The sequence below is a fragment of the Micropterus dolomieu genome, linkage group LG04 (assembly GCF_021292245.1).
Source record: "Micropterus dolomieu isolate WLL.071019.BEF.003 ecotype Adirondacks linkage group LG04, ASM2129224v1, whole genome shotgun sequence".
NCBI lineage: Eukaryota > Metazoa > Chordata > Actinopteri > Centrarchiformes > Centrarchidae > Micropterus > Micropterus dolomieu.
Window position 1 is genome coordinate 31,168,980 of NC_060153.1, and position 20,536 is coordinate 31,189,515.

Consider the following 20,536-nt stretch of genomic DNA (forward strand, 5'->3'; position numbering starts at 1 on the left):
TGTGTGAGATGCAGCAGGTCTTTTTTTCTCTATTCTAGTCTAGTCCACTGGATGAGCGCCTCTGAGTTGAAACTGAATTTTTGAATTTTGAAACACGAATTCTGAACTGAATTTCCCACTCCGCCGAAACTGAAATATTACTCACAAGTTGCAATACGAGTTATTCTATATCAAACCATTAGATTCATTTTCTGTCCCTGAAATACAATTTAAATTTTTGCATTCAATATTCAGTTTGCACATTTTAAATTTAAAACTATTAAATTCAGATTCAATTTTTATCTGGCACTAAAAGAACTCCACACACATAGAGCAGTGCATCATCAATAATAATCATCTCTTGAAAGTATGAAGTGAGTGAGGACCTTCCATTTACTAAATACAATTCTCACATTCTCAATGTCTCCATCATGTAATGGGACGAGATAAGAAGCAAGGAAGAGATGCAAGTGAGCCATCTGTCTCTCATTCTACTTCCCAAGAAGAAGAAAAAAAAATCTCTAAGAAAGAAAGGATGACAAAGATATGAAATCAAGCGAGAGAATAATGGAGATAGAGGTGGAGGGGGATTTGGAAATTAGAGGGAATGAGTGTTGTAGTCTGAAGAGGGCGTCAGCAAGGGAGTAGAAGATGAAGCTGTGAAGTCAGCAAGAGGAGGAAGGAGGAAGGAGGGATAGAGTAAAGAAAGGACTGAATATTTGAGAAGGAAAAAGATTCATGAGGGCTTCAATAAAAAGCTTCAGTGAGCACAGCACAACCACACAGGCCTGATGGTCTCACACACACACACACACACACACACACACACACAGCGGGATGAGCTGAAATCAACCATGTTTATTCAAACTCTTCCTGCTCATCACAGAATCCCATCATGCATTTCACTCCAATGGTCTCGCCCTGTCAGAGTATAACAAGCTCTCCTCACCACACAGCCACATGCAAACACTGACACATGCAGTAGGTACGCCATGCATACGCAGTGGTTCTCTGCAGGATAGGCATAAAATGTATGACTTGAGTTTTTGCAGATTGTCAACACCCACAAACACATATATCACAAAAATACACCACAAAACATGGAGGTTGTGTCATTGTGAAAATATTGTCAACACTGTAATATAATTGTAGTTTTTTGTCCGATTAAACATAAATACCGCAGAAATAAAAATATATAGATTTGCGAAATAAGAATCCACCAATGAAATGTTTTGAACAGCAGAACTGAGACCCTAGACCTGTTAGTTTAAAAAAACAAAAAATCACATTCAGTTTTAATAAACTGTCCATTAATTTTAGTTGGAAAGTTGATACGTTACAGGATTCGTTTGGATGACTTTTGCAGTTCTTCTGGCAGACAGGAAATTATTCCATTAAGGAGACACTTTTGTGGGGTTGCAGCCTCTAGAGTCTAGGAGGGTTTAGTCTTTTGGTCTCGTTTGACTGTTCATGTTTGTATTACATTTGTATTATTGTATTGTATTATTACTCATCTGACTGGTAAATAATGCATAGTCCGACATTTTAACATCAAGCAAACAAACTTTGACCTTAAACTTAATTATTTATGGATTTAATTTGCAGACAGGCATTAAACACAGAGATCACAGGAACACACTCGCTCTGTTTGCAAGGCTACAGACATCCAGTCTTTCCTGTGTTGTGCAGCAAAGACTGGATGACTGGTACCTGAGAAAAACTGATGACCTTAAATTGCTACCTAACATCCTGCTGTGTGTTCTGCTGTGAGTGCAGTGGTAACTGATGTGCAGACAAAGGAATCAGATTGAGGAGGCCCTGAGACATGCGTTTCTTTACGATCAAGCTAGTATTCTGCTTCACTTACCTCCTTTTAACATAACAACCCTCCTTTTTATGTTCCTACTTCCTCTCAAAACATTAAACAGAGAGTATCTTCCTATCCACCATTTTATCGTGGTCTGATATTTCTTTCCGAGGATGTAAACAAACCTCAGTTGGGCTTGTTCTCTTGTTGCTACAGTAACACGATGTACTATCACAGTGTCAGTCAAATATTCTGATGGTAGTCGAAGTCTGTAACACGTGCAAGTTAAAGTGCATTTTTTTAATGAGATCCTGCAGATGTGGGCGTAGGAGGCGGACGGTCATCACACCAGTGTCATCCTGTCCTCCCTGTTGTATGTACTTTCACACATTTGAATACATTTGTCTTTTTTATTTCAAAGACCCTTACTTGCTAAGCAATGTCAATGACCTGACCTATGACAATAAAAGAAAATGTAATTCATTTAAATCATCTTGCACATTTTAGAATTTAAATTATGCATTGAATCATCGTCCTTATTCTCCTTATCTCATATTTCCTGTCACACATACAAAAATCAGTGTTTCATGAGGATACATGCTTTCCAGGTTAAATTAAATAAATGAAGCCCTAGTTAGTATTAGACAAAGTATATTTTTTTGTAGAAAAAAAAGAAGTCTTTAACTGCACAACAGACATTGTCAGTGTACTGGTGTGTGAAGTTCACGTGGAAAACAATATTTGTGTTCTGAACAAAACAAATCTTGAGCCTACAATATGAAGAAAAGTGTCCACATGTAAAACCTAACATTTTCCAAGTGTGGGATTTTACATGACGTTTTGTAAGGGTAGATAATGAATGATATAATTTCAGATAACATATCACTATTATCACTCATTATAATTGCTGTTTAACTAAGCTCCTAATATCAGCTCAAGCCCACATTAGTTCCAAAAAGTGCAGCTGGTGTGAATAATGTATTAAAGGAGAGCCGTGGGAAATATTTCATAAAAAGAAAATCATATTAACATTGTTTTTCCCCCCACCAAATACCATTTAAACTTTTACTATATATGAACTTCCAGAGTTATTCTAAAAGATTTGAGCTGCTACTGTTCTGTCATCCATACAATCTGCTGCAGTAATAGTCAACACGTTAATTTGACTAAGTGTCTCATTGCTATGGATTTATTCACAGTTCTGAGCTTGGCTGAAAGGCAGTCTTTTGTTGGCCAAAAGTGTTTTTGGTATGTGTGTGTGTGAGAGAGAGAGAGAGAGAAAGAGAGAGGGAGCCAAGGGGAATAATGTAAATGTTTGTTATCAGCTATCATTTCCTGACATGGTGTTCCTGACACAATTAGGTATGAGAGGTGATGTCAACACACGTCTGTGTGTGTGTGTGTGTACACACACATGTGTGTTTGTGAAACACAACGACACAATTTGAATGTTTGTGAAGCCACGTATCATCTCCTGACACCTTGTCCTCTGTGTAATTAGATTATATGTTCTGTAAAGTGTAGAATAATAAAGGTTAGTATAATATACTGTACTGTCACCTGCTCTCACACACATTATAGTACACACAGTACAGTATACATTATATACACACACACTGTGTGGTAATATCCCTATTTCAACTCTTTTCAATAATAATAATAATAATAATAACAATAATAAACATCATCATTTTTAATTTGTTGCAATAATGCTATAAAAAGAAACAAAAAGGAGACATATGAGCAACAGACAGAACTTGTGCCAAATATTGACAAAAGCTTTCTTATTAAATACAGAGGGGTTTTCCCAGGGCATTGGACCTGACCACGAGGTTGCGACTTTGAATTAGTGCAAAAGCCTGATCAAGAATGACCAAAACAGCTGCATCATGGCTTAGGAATATCTGAATGGCATATTAGTAACAGCCACAAAAGCTGGACCTAAGGAGCAACCTGTGGGAAAAGAGATGATTACAGTCTTTTATCGTCAATGGCAAACTCCCACGTTAAATATAACCCCTTGTACTCTGACATACTGCGACAGTGTGGAATGAAGCCTCAGGCGTACTTCAAGACCAAATGCCAAATTCCTAAAAAAGGATCATAAAACGCACCGATCCCACTCTCTCCTGATGTCAGTTCAGCTACTTTAAGCCTGCAATGATCACTCTTTTCTTCTTCAAGTTAAAACAGAATTTTTCAATGTGTACCAAAACATGGAGCTATTCTTTAACTACACATTATCATCTTAATTATAAATGTTTAAACACCAACATCAGTTTCCTGAACTCTCACTTTGCAGTTCTTTATTTTTAGGTTTGTGGAAGTTGTTTAAATGGTTCATAAAGCTGTTAATAACATTGTTGTACATTGTTAATAATGAATAGGAAGAAGTATTTCATGTAGACTGGTCACATAGCAGTCTCATTTAATAAGGTCAGTTTTGTCACCAATGCTTATCCAGAGTATTAGATTGCTTCATCATGGAAAAGTGCTATAGACTGTGTTATTCCCCAGATATCAGACCCCTTATAAGATAAACCCCTCCCTGTTTTTATTGTTTGCTTTTTTGCTTTAAATCAACAAAAACCTTCATGAAAACGACAAAAAAGAAATTGTGACATTTTTAAACAAAGGTGATTACCAGAAATAAAACATGACAAAGTGTTTCTTGGTAACATCTTAACAGGATTAGCATTTATCAAGGGGAAATAAAAAAATTTTTTCAGTCAAATCCTCACGCACTCTCCTGTCAAACTCTTAGAAGTGATTTTTGGGACCACAGAAAATGTGTCTAGAATTTATGGGTTTACATTTGTCTATTTTGTGACATTTTGTGAAACTATATTTTTTGGCTGCCGAGTCAGACAGGTTAGACTGACTCACGGGGCAGTTTTGGCGGTGACTGACTCTAGCTGACAAACTGTTGACAGATATATAGCACCATTAAAGGTACAAACAACCCACGATAGATTCGTCTCTTAAAGTAAGCTCACCCTGTAACACGAGCTGGTATTTGGTTCATTCAAAGAGAACATCTGCTGTTGTGAAACATGTAAATGTGTAATCCTTGAATATAAGATGAGCCCCAGAGGCAATATAATTTCCAGAACAAAACAACAAGAAAAAATACAGTCTTACGTTTGGGCTGGTAATTCAAATCCACTCACTTAATTAATAGTACTACATTTGCTACAGCTGCAGTGTAATCCTTTACATATCTTAATTAAGACTCTGGGAAGAAATTATATTTAAACAAATATAGCATTTTTGTACAGAGTTTTGTTTTAGGTCCATTTTGATGTATGTACTATTTATGACATTTATATTTTTTGTTTTCTGCTGTAAAGGACATGTCCAAAGATTGTGAACACATTGAGCCTCATTTATGATACGTGCATATGTTAATTGGTCTCAATTCACCAGTGTTTTATTATTTTGTAGGTAAAAAAACAAATTATTTATTTTATTAATGATCAGTAAAAGTGTGTAAAAACTAAGTAATAAAAATGCACAACTGAGATCAGGAAAAAAAAGACTTTTTTACCACTTGTTTCAAAGTGATTTATAATTTTAAAAAAACAACAACCTGGTGATTATCTAACAGTAAACAATGTTGTGTGGAGTCAAAATACGTTCCCATTTTAAAACATGCATATATCATGGTTTTTAGTACAGCTATCAATTAAATGTTCTGAATACCTGATCTCGGTGCCTGGTAGTGGGATGGGATGTAAAACAGGTGAAAAACATATAAAAACACATTGTTCAGGTGCACAGTAAGATCACACTGCTTTGAAAACTCACCTTCAGCTCCTTCTTAGACATATATTTGTTAGAATTACTTTCACTTCTACCAAAATGAATTCACATGAGTAAGTACTACTTGATAGAAGTGCATTAAAATTAACTTAACTCTTAATACTGCTCATGCTATGACTGACTATTACAATTGCAGCGACCCTTTTTTTAATTGTGTAATGAAATGATTCAAATCAATTTATTTGTCACATATTGTCACGGCTCGAGAAATGCAGGATTGGAGCCAAACGCAGACAAAGCAGGAGGCAGGATGAGATTGTTTATTTGTTGAGAATAGCTTACAGGAAGGTACAGCTAGGCAGACAGGCGGGCAGGTAGTCAGGTAACAGGCAGAGGGGCAGGTAGGTACGGGTCCGGGTCCGGGTGACAGAAGCTCGAAAGCAAAAACACGAGGCAAGACATGAACATAGCAACTAGGACGAATTGACAAAGGAACAAAGGATCTGTGCTGGTACAGAATCCTGTAGTGAACAACTGATGAGGGAAGTGAGAACAGGTGAGCAGGGACAGGGAATGTGGGTGAAGAGGTGGGACAGAGACCGAGACACTGTGACACATACTGACATGTGTACATTTATATATATATATATATATATACACATTTCAGGTTTATCAATAATTAATAAATACTTGATTGCATCATTAATAATAGCAGCAGAAGTAGGGCGAGTTGTATCATTGATTTCTGGACTTTGGCCTTATTAAAATTATATTTGAATTTAATGAAGTGGTCCCATGTTGGATTCTGTGGATTGTAAATAGCGGTGGAAAATAAAAAGAGCAATAAAATACATGAAAATGCAGGAGAGGAATGGGATTTTATGGGATATAAACTTGATTCCAAACTTAAGATACATATTCATACAAATATTACAAATTACTGTTAAAAGTGAATTAGCATGATGGAAATGTAAAATATAATACAATATAAATTGGCCACAGGCTTCTAGGCTGTGAAAATCGCTGTCAAGACTCTCAAAGGTTGTTGGTATATAAATAACATTCACATATGTGCGCACACACACACACACACACACACACACAAAATAAGGCTGCCCAACCAGAACTAACAAAGGCCCACTACGGACAGTCCTGTCAGCACAGCGAGGAAGATATTGTGGTGTGTGTGTGTGTGTGTGTGTGCGCGCACAGTAGTCCATATTTGTGAATGTGTATGTGTGTGCATTTGTGTTTGTGTGACTTTGTGCGGCGTCCTTTAGATGCTAAGGAATGGTAATTGTCTCCAGTGAATGTCTCTTCTGCTTGTCATAAGCTACGCTCATTTACACTCAAAATATTATATATATGTGTGTGTGCATGTGTGTGTGCGCGCGCGCGTGTGTGTGTTTGTGAGAGAGGGTGAAAGAGTTAAAGACACACGTGTCTTAAGCTGTGCTCATTTACACTCAAAATATTGGACTGTGAATATGTGAGTGTGTGTTTGTTTGTGTCACATCTACATGCAGTGTGTGTGTGTGTGTGAGAGTGTGTGAAAGTGAGGGAGTGTGTATGTCGAAGGCTCATGCGTTTACACTCAAAAGATCTGTGTGTTTGTGTGTGTGTGTGTGTGTGCGCTGTACGCCGCACTCATTCAGCCTTAGTAGCAGCAGAATGGGGAATTCCAATAATAATCATAAAACCTACTTTATTTTCTCTGTTTGAGGTGAGACGACCGCCTTTTCCCCTCGCCACCACTTTTAACCCGCTCAGCCAATCAACTCTCTCACACACACACACGTACACGCACACGCACACACACACACACGCAAACCCTCTTGTGTGCAGTTCTGCAAGCCAGGGTGATCGTCAGAGTTATTACATGGAGTGTTGTCTGCCTTGTTACATTTTCACTTTATGAGCTGAGAGCCTTCCACAGTCCCTCAATACTTAGCATAGACAGCAACTTAGTGTGTGTGTGTGTGTGTGTGTGTGTGTGTGAGAGAGTGTGTGTGTGTATGGCTGCAGTTTTCTTTTTATCAGCAGATAGGCCACTGGGTCCCGCACTACTTAGCAAACCCAACTATTTAATAAGCACAGCAGGCGGACGTGTGTGTGTGTGTGTGTGTGTGTGTGTCTGTGTGTGTGTGTGTGTGTGTCTGTGTGTCTGTGTGTGTGTGTGTGTGTGTGTGTGTGTGGAATGGAAAATGGAAAAAAAGAACAAACGAAAGAGAAAGAGTTTATGATGTCTGTGTATATTTCATTGTAAACACACCGTTTTTTTTTGTTTTTTTTGTGAGGCAGTCTACCAGGAGAACCCACATAACACACCTCACTGATCCCTAACTGATTTAATAGATTCCATCCTTAGAGAAGTAAGAATTTTGAAAGTTCAAAACGGGCCCATAGACCCGAAAAAGCTGAACAACCCTGAGACTGCCTGAGTATGAAAAACAGGCGGGGCTCAGGGTCAGAGCATAGTGGGTCCTACAGTTTATCTCAGTGCAAAAATATAATAACATCCACCATTCAGCTGATTCAACGGATTCTCTATGTTCTGATCGGTAATGACTACCACACGGTACTCTTTACATCAAACACCAGGGCACAATTAACACTGAACTGTCTGAGGTCTCAACTTCTGCCTAAAAATGTTGACAATTATATATTCTTAAAAAACCTTTTGGTAATATTTTTGAACAGGTTAAACAGCTAGTTTGATCAGAAAAAGTAAGTAAGTAAAGTTAATTTAATAAAGCCCCTTTGACAGATCAAGGTCTCAGAGTGCTTTGCAAGAGTAAAATACTAGAAATAAGAGAAGTAAATAAAAAACATATTTGGGTTGAAGTCCAACCAGTGTCCTCGGGTTTGGTGTGACACCATGCAGTGAAACTGTACTTACTGTAAGAGCTCGCTGCTCGGTGAAGTGAAGTGAGTTCTCCGGTACCATATCATACAATAATAACAACAATAACAAAACCACAGGAACTTTCATTACGTCAAAGATGGAACACAGTGACTAGACCACATCAGGTTTTTATCAAAGACCGGTGTCAAAGCAGCCGATCACTTTGTTCATTTTGGAAATGTATTGCTTTATTTTTGTCTGCTGGGTGTGTACATGACTGTGTGTCTGTCGCTATCCGTGTCAGTGCGAGGAATAACCTAATGAGTATAATAGGGCTGTTATATTTTTAATAAACACAGCAGGCAGCTGTAGTCTGCTGAGGCTCATAGGTAAATGGATGGAGAGATTGTCAATGACTCACCATGGTACACTTACTGCTGATTACAGAAACGCAGTACTTGCTGTGGACTCTGCCTGTGTGTGCACATGTGCACGCATCCACAGTATGTGTGTGTGTGTGTGTGTGTGTGTGTGTGTGTCTGCATGCACAAAAGACCTTTTTCTGCAAGAAAACTGTGTGTGTCCGCGCTTGTGTTTGTCTACTTATGAGTTACAGTTTTTCATTAGCACACAATAATATGTGTGTGTCTGCATGAGTATACACAGACACTTTCTCATCCAAAACTTCAAAGTTGTGTGCGCAGTTCGATGTGTGTGCGTGCATCCCATTACTTTCACTCTCCTTTGACTAAATGAAACCCCGTCTTGGCAATTTCTTCTCCTCAGCACCCATTCACTCTCCCAGTGCTACCCACACAATATTAAAAATCTCCCTTACTCCCAGCACACCAGCTCGCACATCTCAAAACAAGCTTTTTCCTGTCTGTGTGACGTCTTTATGTCTGTCAAATTATATAAGGTGGAATCTCAGGTGTAAAATATGATCAAAACATTGAAGTTGGGGAGTTTTTTTCTCTCTATTGTATTTCAGCAGAGTAGATTATGAAGATGAACCAGGGAGACATAAAGGAGAGTTGTTCTTTCTTGTCAATGATCAGTGAGAGTTTCCATTCTTAATCAAGTTATATTAAATCGCCATAATTTCATATTGCATGGATTCCAATTACTAAGTCATTAATAAAAGTAAAACAAGCGCATAAAATTTATATATTATTAGTGTTGATATTATTTTTAATATGCGTTGTAGCAGCAATAGCACAGAAAAGAAAAATATACTGAATATTGACCTTAATAAAGCTATTTACGTTTTATGAGGGTGAGGTTTATAATGGGGCAGGGAGGCTGAATTAATATACAGTATTTCTGAAGACACGTGGCTAACACACCTTTTTGGCTGCTAAGAAGACCTGAAATGGTATACCTAAGATATTACAAGTATACAGTGTATTGTCTAAACATTTATGAAGATAATTAATAGGTGTACATGGATCAGTTTGATTTGCAGGAAGGCAGGTAAAGACAAACAGTATGTTTAACAACTTGTTCGCTGACAACATATTATTACAGTTACTGAATTACTCATCACTCCTTTTATCCACTACTACTTATCTACTATTACTATTATTAGATACTATTTACTGTATTTCTCATCCGTTGTCTGAGTAAATGATTAAAACTTAAATGTTAGAAAACAGTCCTGCGAAGCCTCATGTGTTTTATTTCATTTACACCGCAGTGAGCACAAGCTCATCATCCTCATTAGAATGATAATGAACAAATTGCTTTGACTTTGAGTTGTTAGAGTAAATTAAACCAGGCTCACATCTCAACACTTCATTCTCAGAGTCCATATTTCATTCCAGCAAACATCACACACACACACACACACACCCAGCTTCCCCCCTGCCCTTTATGATAATCAGGTTATTCATTACGTTCTGTATTTGAATCTTCATTGCCAAAGGAGATGCGAAAAAAATATTGAGTGCATCCTCAGATGTATAGCTCCATCTCAGATGTACTCTGTAAATATGCACCAGAGGGACATTAATACAGAATCCACCAGGTTTCAGACTGAACCTTTGACAAGTGAATGTCTAAACATCTTTTACCATTAACAGAGGACAGATAAAGCCTGAACCGAGGAACAAATACATAGATTTTTGGAGTGGTATTATTATGGGATTTCCCCTATTACATTATTGCTATATTTTTACCCCAACCTATAAAACCATACAACGCTATTATTAGCAGTAGGTTGCAAAGATTTGCCCAGTGTTTTCTGGTTTTGGTTCTTTAACAGATTTTTGTTTCCACAAGTTTGCATCAGAAACTGGATCACTGATGAAAGAAGGTGAGGAACGTTGAGTGAACGCCATCAGATATCACTCATTACATAAATACATGTATCTGACGCTTTTATCTAAAGTGACTGACAATTGCTATACATGTCAGAGGTCACACGCCTCTGGAGCAACGACGGGTTAAGTGTCTTGCTCAGGACTCACACCAAAGGCATGTGTGTCATCCACTGCTCCACCCCCATCACACCAGATACACTGTATGGCTACTTTTAGAGGTCAACGCACTGTTTAGGCTCACTATTTTGTCTATAATCTTGGCTTCTTTTGTTTGTTAGCTTTTCTCTTTTTTCATACTTTTGTTCTTAATTAACTCCCACACCTCTCCTAATCAAAATATTTTTTACTGTTGTTAAGCTGGTCAATAATGTTGACCAGGCATTTCCAAAATGAGCTTATTTCTCTACCTTTCAAACCATGGAGGCAAAACAATAAAATCCATTTACCATACAATGAGCTCAATTTGCTTAGCTTCACGCTAACCCAAACTCTGCTCCAGATAAGAGAAGCATTCAGAGGTAAGATATAGAGAATCCCATAGGATGATTCTCATTTCACAGAGTTTCACACATCAATAAAGTATATTTTAGATGGCTGCTGGTATGCATTACACCTGTCTGTGTGCACAGCTGGGAGCTTAAATATTTTGAAAACACTATTAAAAGAAAGACTCTAAACTGAAGACGTGCAAAACTCAATGAAAGAACATTTAAAACCTGAGACAAAAAAGCTCTCTTCTTTTGACACACAGCAACTTCTTTCTTTTGCACCATTTCAAATCAAAATGTTCTTTTTCTGAGGCCTTTCTGGAGCTTGACACAGCAAATCTGTGGGTTTGCAAACTCCTTTTCACAACCTCTGTAAACCTACTAACTCTTAGTGAAATGAAAATACTAAAGACGGGCTTTATTTGACACTATCAAAGCTTCTTAATATCCTTTTGACAGCTAAATTCCCTCACTGGCTTAATACAGGATTATTTTACATGTGGAGCATGTTTTCAACTGTGCTGGGAGCCAAAGCACATTAATCACGATTGCCTCAGTCATAATCAGCATCACAAAAAAAAATTTAGTTATCTGTTATCTGTGGAAGTTGTATAATGCTTGTGAAGTGGAGGTGGTGAGTTTGCTGGATCCTTTCATTGCATTCAGTGTTCATTTCAACCATTTCCACCCCATTGCAAATCACTGTAAATGTACTTTCTTCCATTTAATATGGATATTATGATTTTACTTTTCTTTCTTTGCTTTGTTTCGTATGTTTTAATGTTAAATACATCCTCAAATAAAGAAAATATATTTTGGAGAATGAGGGTGGAAGTGAGATTATAGATCAGCTCAGCTACATCATATAAACCAGCTGGATTTACATAAAATATTGTTTTTTAACAGATTATATTCAGTAGTAGTAGCATTTTTATTCAGTCATCAAACACAACATATATATATATTTTAAAGCATTCTTTTGAAGACCAAAAGTGAGTTCAACATTTTAAAATTCATATTAGCATTGTTGCATAATTTAAACCCATCAATAGAAATACATCTCCTTTTAACCCCACCCCATTTTTTTCAGCTTACTGTGTTGTAAACATACAATCATCTCTCAAATCATATGTGTACAATACAACAATACAGTGAAAAAGCCTTTGTACACAGTCTGGGAGTGACTTTCATTTAGCTTTATCAAATTTCACAGCATGTGGACCGAGGTGATCATAGTAAGCAGCTTTATTAGTAATATGTATGGCTCATATTTGAAGTAGAGACAATTGGATTATAGTTGTTTTTAAAGGTTGACCCGCACAATTCCACACAGAAAGAATGTAAGGAAGTATGACTAAGCAATAAATTATATACAAAGCCTTTTAATTTAATGTATCCCTCGATTTACACAGAATTGATTTTGACTTTAAAATGTTCCCTTTGATATGTTGTTTCCATGTTAATTTATGATCAATCAGAACCCCTGAGAATTTTCTTTCTTTTAAAATAAAATTCACAGATTATTTATTCAGTCGTTAATATCTATTTGATTCCCCCAAAACAGAAATTTAGTTTTCTTAATTTTAAGAGACATAATTAACATCAAAGCAAGTTTTGAAAATTTATAGTTCCCTTTTCATAGCATACCAAAGTTTTTTTTTTTTTTTTATTTACTCAAAATAAATGTGTACAGTCTGCAAAAATTACTAATTTTAGTGACATTCAAAAGTATACATTTTTCTGACCAATAACATAATTTACTCCACAGGTGACCTTCCTAAATCTTGACAGTGTTATTAATTTACACACATTGCTGTCTATTTTCCATGTAGCTATCCAGCTTATTAAGATGTTTTCTCATACTTCAATTTTCTCAATAATTGGCTGAGATCTATAGTATGAAATGCCTTCAGGGTAGGTCAGCATAAATAACATTAGAACACTCATTTTCAAATGATTTCTTTAATGATATTCATTACTGCAAAGGTAGTAGTTCTGTTTTCCCTAAATCTATACTGGTGTTCACTCAATTATTCATATTTAAAAAATAAAGAGATTGTTTTACATTTTTTTTTTCTAATATTTTTGAAAATTCAGGAAGATGTTATTTTGTAGTGTTCAGAATGAGAATTTTGTGGTCTGACTGTTAAATAATGCTCATTATAGGATCAGTCTCACATACTAAACATATCAAAAAAGCACATTTTGAAGGTACTAGAAAACATCTAAAGGTCCAGAAGTTAAGGAAGTGTTGGGGCAGTGATGGAAATAGCTTCCTCTGAGCATGCTCTGTGGGATCTTTCTTAAAACCTTAGAAAAACAAGAAAACCAATAAAATATGTTTAGTCTCCTTCTGTCTGTTTAGTCTGTCCTTTTCATTGTTAACTGGCTCCTCCACTTTTACATGTTTTTATACTTGACCATCTCTTTCTTTATAACTTCTCTTGTGTTCTATCTACCCACTGTGATCTGATATTAACATTGTTATATTGCTGCTTTGCTACTTCAACAAAACAATGTTTCCATCATATCACAGCCTGCAGCTCCTTCGAACTTCGCTAAAGTTTTGTCTCTAATCTGTTTTTTCTGGCTTTATTGGTGAAACACCTATGACAGAAACAAAGACATTGGAAAAGCCACGGTTTTTGGATTAAAGAGCTGTGGACCTTAGACGATCCACCCGGCCCGATCAACCAGACCAGGCACCACAGCGCTCAGTGGAAAGAAAAGAGGACTGGAATAGGAGTCATGTTGGCCCAGCTTGGACTAAAGGTCACTAACGGTCTGGCCTGGACGAAATGGGACTCATGTTGGCCAAGCAGCGGAAATCAGACATTGTTGTACCCATCTTTACAGACACCTGCTTATCAACATAACTGTTTATGTAAAGATGAAACAATTTTATCATCTTGTTGCTGCTGTTTACATTCTCCCAGATGCAAATTCTAGAAATTCACAGTAGAGAAAGTTCCAGGTGTAAATATATATATACTTTAATTAATTATGTGCTAAGTTCTGTGTGTGTGGCATAAAGGGACTACAAACTTTCTTTTCTTTATTACAACCTTGTGATATGATAAATAAACGACCCTGTACCTTGTAATAGTACAATGGCACGTTAACCAATGTAAAACACTGTATTAAGTACTTTTAGTTAATGTTGCTGAATGTACAGCAATATAATATGTCTAGCTCACACATTCGTCTCCTCTCACACCTCGCCTTTACACACACATGCACACACAGTTGTTACCTTGAAATCTGAATAAACTTGAATTGTTTTATTGCACAGCAGCTTAAATGTTTTATGTCAAATTTCAAAAGATAGGACAGTATAAATACAGATTGTGTAACTTCAGTTTAAAAGATGTACATTTGTATGTGAAAGCAGTGGGAAGGAGAGAATGAAAAGAGGAAAAAACTGAACAGACAAAAAGTTCAAGAAATGCATTTAAAACAAAGCATATGGAATGAACTGAAGAAATAAAGGAAATAAGAAAAAAGAGAACGGAAGGAAAAAAGAGCTACAACTGAGTAAATAAGAGAGGACAGAAGAGAAATCAAAAAAGGAAGGAAAGATGTATATGTGCATTTGTAGGAGAGGAAATTACATTTCAAATCAATGGTCATGGCTTTTGCGTCATAGATTTGGTCTTCTTTAGACTTATTTTAATGTGAAATAATGCTGTTTTATAGAAGGTTTTTACAATAAGCATATTAATCTTTTTTATTTTAAGTGTTGATCCACTGACTTCTGTGTCAGTTCATTTTAAATAACCAAATAAATAAATATCTACTATAATAAACTACACAAAGAATGGTCTCTCCCGCAGACTAAAAGTCTAGTCTGGTCAGTTGTGTCTCATCTTTGGTTCGACAAGGGTTAAAGAGAGAGAGAGCAGCCCTCGTAACGACACAACCCTCCCTCTCCATTATCCTCCAGACTCCATCCAGATACCAACAGGCTCGCGCTCCTCCCGGTAACGCATGCACACAGTCGCTGGCGCACACATCCTCTGCCTCTTCCTCGCTCTTTGCTTGCACACTCTTACACACACGCGCGCGCACACGCACACACACGCCTGCTGGCGGAGGAGAAGAAGAGACCGCGGCGGATCACAGAGTGCAGCAGAGCATCTGGTCTCCTTTTCAAGCAAGAAGCAGCGGAGAGGCGAAACGGCTGGCGCTGCTTAAGGTAAGGACTTTTATGGAGATAAGTAGCCTCGGCTGGGTGCTCACAAGGCTCGTGGAGAAAATGTTTTGTACGAGAAGTGCGTGCGTGCGTGAGAAGTTGTCCATTGAGTCTGGATGTGGAAGCCTCAGTGGCTTAATTGAAGTGAATGAGGGTGGATGTTGAGTTGTTATTGGCTGTTGTCAATTGGAAAACACTGTAGCTATCCCCCAGGTCAGAGGTTGGAAGGTCAGCTGCTGCAGAGTGAGACTGAGCTGATTTGGGATTTGGTTGTTTGCTTAAACGGGGCAGATGGTTGTGGAAGAAGCTGGCGATGCACACTCTTACAAAAGTTTTATCCCGTTGTTATGTGTGATATGTAAGCTATCAATGTGAAGGTGGACCTGGGTTCATATGTCTAAACTGATACATTTAAATTTAAGTGACAAAAGTGCAATTTGATATCCGCATTTGTTGTTAAATTGCAAATTTGATAAACAACTTCATCATTCATGCATGCTGTTTCTCCTTTTACTGCATCTTGACGCAACTGTGGTTCAGTAGCCTGCAGGTATTCCAACAAATGCATAAAGTCAGAACTAGTCGATGCACAAGGACATAAGTTGTTGCACTTCTTTCTTCTTCTTTCTGACTACAACTGCTGACTGACTCGAAAATATGGAAGCACACTAAGCAACAGGTGTGCTAACAGACATCTTCAGACTTTGATGGGCGCCAAACGTTAGACTCTTTTTCATTGTTAGTATTCTTATACTGATGTTTGCTACTCTACTTTACTACCCTGTGACAGCGGCTGGACTCCAGTGTTGCAGTAACATGGTCAGCATCATAAACCCCCTTAGGCCACCAAGATGCCGCAGCAAAAACAGGTGTGATAAATGATTGGGTTTGTCTTCATCACATCAACTGTTTTAATCCAATCATCAGCAAGTTACAATTTAATTGCAGAATTATAAGTGGTTTATTAAAAAAAACTATGCTTTTAATATTAAATATTATGAGTTCAAAATTATACCCTGAGTAGACATTAGAAACTGAATAACAAAAATGTAGTCTGCTTGAAGGTCATATGTGCTGCGTAAGGGCGCTACCAACGTGGTGTTACACGAAGCTGAGCTTTACTGGATAACCAGTTTCTTCATAAATGCATTTGGATTTAAAAAAAATATTTATTAATGAATTTATTTCATTTGTAGACTCAAATACTTAAATTGCATCGTAGTTTTCAGGGTTCAGTTTCTTGCTCAAGAGCACATTGGCAGGGTGGATGGTTGCCAACACCGACAGCATGAATGGAGCCAGGTTGACGGCGTTGGGGATGTTAAAATGTGTCCATGAATGTTGAGTAGTTGTAAAGAGGTAATGACTTGCTCAATGACACTTGAGTGAACGCAGCGTTGCATGTTTAAAGATGCACCACATACAAAGGTGTATAATGTGGCTGTTAAGTGGCTGCTGAAGACTCCAGTTTGCATTTCACACTTAATTATACTCAGCAATTATATGTTTAATGGAATCTGTATTTCTGACTAATCTAACTAATATTTCAATTGTAATATTTAATCTAACATATACAGTGCTAATTAAAAAATAATCAATGAAAAATAGTAAGTATCTATTATTATCTGTTATCTGTTTGATGCTGCTTATTACATGAAATAACATCCAAAAAATCACACCAAGGTTGTGCTCTTATCAAACTGTCTGGCAATCATGAGTTCCTGCCAAGTTCAGGCTCTATCAATCAAGCATTTTAAAATTCTAAATGAAAGTTTGAGAAACATACCTAAGTGCAGGATGATTAATTCTGTGATAGAAAGTTTGCCACGCTTCTGGGAATAAATGTTTATGAGGTATCTTCATACTATATACTGTACGATATGAAATGAATGCTCATCTGCAGCTATGATTGACTTCTGGCGAAATACAGTAGATAGAATCAAGTCAACTTTATCTTTCCTTCTATTTGTACACTGCATCTCTGGGTTTGAATTTTGCGTAAAAAAAAAAAAAATGCTACATCAGAAGTATGGTATTGCCCTAGCTGAGAATAAACTCCACTGAATTGCTGTTTTTTAGTTCAGATTGTAGACTGGCTGAAATGAAAGTGTGGTGGTCTGTAATAAATCAAACATCACACAGTGTCGTCTGCATTCCTGCTCGCAGAACGCAATGCTGTTTGGAAATTAATTGATCGGTGGTAAATATTCATTCAGCCCTGACGTGTAATTATTACATTTTCAAATTAATCACAGATTATGTTTTGCATTTACTAATATTAGCCTGGTCTCTGACAAATGACTGAGATAGCCGATATAATTGATCAGTCAGTGTTGCTGTGTAATTACAGGTAATTATTATAATCACAAATGAGGTACAGAAATTCATTTTACCATGATACCTCAAGCTTAACGGCAATTTTAAGTTAATCAGTTTTTTTTTTTTTACTCAAATTTAATTAAGAGATTATCAATACCATCATCTTTTTTTAAGGAATTAAATTTTTTGTACTTTTTGATATATTCTTTCTTATTTAGTTTCTTTGTGTCTGGATTTTGCTATTCCAATTTGACCACAACTCCTTTCTTCCAAGAAATATAGCGCAATAATAACCAGTAGACTTAGCTATATGGCAGCAGCAGGATGTTTCTTCCATTAAGACAATAAATTACGTTGTCTTTATGTGTTTCTGTGAAGTATGTGAATGATTTCTCGAGTGGTTTAACGCAAATACGCTTCAATATTTAGACCACCAAAATTTCAAGCAGTTAATAAGTAGATCAAGAGTCAGTGGTCCAAATGGTTTTTTGACCCACTGAGCACAACACAGCCCAGCAGCTGTCGAGAAAAGAAGCAAGATACCATGAAGAATTTTCTGTGACAAGGTGCTGTTGATAAAAGCTTGCACTTGACTCAACTGATCACCTGTCAGATTGACAGATTTGAAAATTTCAGACCACAATTGGGCAGCTCGACCAAAACGACCTGATATGAGTCCTGATTAATGATGGTTTTTGGCCTTGAAAAGGATTATACAGACATTCCCAGCCTAAATGCTGACTGAAACAACCTTGGCAGCAGGATGTGTTCACAGGGTGATTACAGCCCACATTAAGAAATACTGAAATTTACAATAAAGTAGGTTAACAGTTTCTCAGGGGTCCCCGTGGATTTTCCTTTCTATAAAGATGCTCTGGTAAATCTCCAAAATGTGGTCATGCAGTGAAACGTTATGAACATTTTTATAAGCATTCATTTAAGCTTTTCCCACTCATTAAATTCTACTGTCAACTAACATTGTTTAATACAAGTAATCAGTTTCTATTATGGATTTTTATGTCTTTTTAATTTAGAAGCTGTTCAGTCTACCATAATAATCATACCTGTAAATATAAAACTGCATTAACTAGATTTACGTTTTACCTTCATGTGTGTTATTTCAGAGAAAATCATTCAGTGCAACAGTTGAAGTGATTTAAAGCAGCTGGTTTTTGTATGTGTGAGCCCATTTGCAATAAAATCAAAAACACTTACAGCCCACTGCGGGACATTGTAGGTGCATGTGTGTAGCATGGTAGTGTCACTGAGCTGTGTAGAATCACATTTTCACATTTGTTACGTGATATTTTTTTTGATGTTTTTGGACTACTATATGAGGTTAAGACGTAGCACAGTCAAGCTAGGATACTGAGGTAGAGTGCAGAATTTAACCGCAGAAGAATAATGTGAACCTTTAAGGTAAACTTTCCAAAATTATTTTTCAAAAGTAAATTGTTATTCATATTGTGTGTCACTCCTCATCACTCAACATCTTCCGGGTGGCCATTCATTTGTAATTGAATTTGCAGGGGCTAATTTCCTTTCCAATTTATTGAAATTGATAGTTATGCCATTGTCCATAGTGCAAGACAGTCTCCTTGGAATACATTAGTGACATTTCCTACAGTGCAGATGTTGAAGTCGGGTCATTGGATGAGCATATGAATTCTTGCCTTCAAATGCGGTGGTGACTTTTGATTTCCTACAAATACTTAATAGGACCATTTTGTCTCATGGGTTGATGAAGTTCTGCACAATAAAAAAACAGTTGCCGTGTGCAGTACCTGCTAAATATGTGAAACATATTCCAGAGGGGCTTCACTGGAAGTCATACTTCCAGTGATGTTGTCCCAGACTGTACTTGTATTAATGTTAAAAAAATGAAATCTAAAAATGGGAGCATCTCCTTCTTTATATGTTAATGTCACCATGAATCTGCAATAATAATCCATTACTACATATAAATATTGTAATTTTAACAAACATAAAAGCAGACATGATGTTTGCTGCTTACTAAGCTCATGCAAGTTTCAAAACCCTCTTTTAGACAACTGAAGGTCTGTAGGCAGGGACGTGCACAGGGGGGTTGCTCTGGTTGCCCGGGCAACTGCCCGTTTGCCTTTCCTGACTCAAGTTGCCCTTCCGACTCGCCCTTCCGAGAAAAAAAAATAAAATAAAAAAATAATCGCGATCGCAAAGCCTCATTCACTTCCTTTCGGGCACCGAAAGTGAAAGTCAGTAGGGGAAGGGCAAACTCTGTTTAAGTGGCTGCACTGCTGCAGCGCTGCCTGCACGTCAGTCGATTCTGTTCCCTACCGGAATTCCTGTTTCCTTCCTTTATGCAATCATACTACAACAAATCATGCGTAGTTTTGCCCAGTTACCATACGTGATGCGTACCAACAGAAGTGAATACGAGCTAGAAGCGCAACTGAATGTACGGGAAGCCAAAAGGTTAAAAAAGGATTGTATTTTTTTCCGAAATCTAAGCGTTTTTTTATTTAATATTTTATTAGAAGCAAGTTTTCCCCATCTGTCAAATCAATCTAGATTATTTATTTTCAAATAAAAAAAAAAAAGGAAAAAAAATAAAAAATAATAATGATTAAAAAAAACAATAAACAATAATATAAGGAACTCTTTTTTCATGACTCGAGTCATGTTTTTCTGTTTTGTTATTAATAGTAGTTTAGGTTATTGAGTGCTGTATTTAAGTGTTTTTACTTTTTGTATATTTTTTAATAAAAAAATTTTTTTTTCTCAGTCCTTCATATAGCCCATGTTTTTTTGTTTGTTTTTTTTTTGGGGGGGGGGGGGGGGGCC

General features: G+C 36.9%; 1 protein-coding gene across 8 annotated transcripts in view; it reads left to right on the forward strand.

Moving 5' to 3' along the window:
• Positions 1 to 15,180: 15,180 nt before the first annotated feature.
• Positions 15,181 to 20,536, forward strand: part of tenm3 (teneurin transmembrane protein 3) — an 818,277-nt gene continuing 812,921 nt past the window's right edge. For all 8 annotated transcript variants that reach the window (XM_046046662.1, XM_046046670.1, XM_046046663.1 and 5 more), the window contains exon 1: positions 15,181 to 15,397. The gene's annotated coding sequence lies outside the window, so the exon portion shown is untranslated. The remainder of the gene's footprint in view (positions 15,398 to 20,536) is intronic.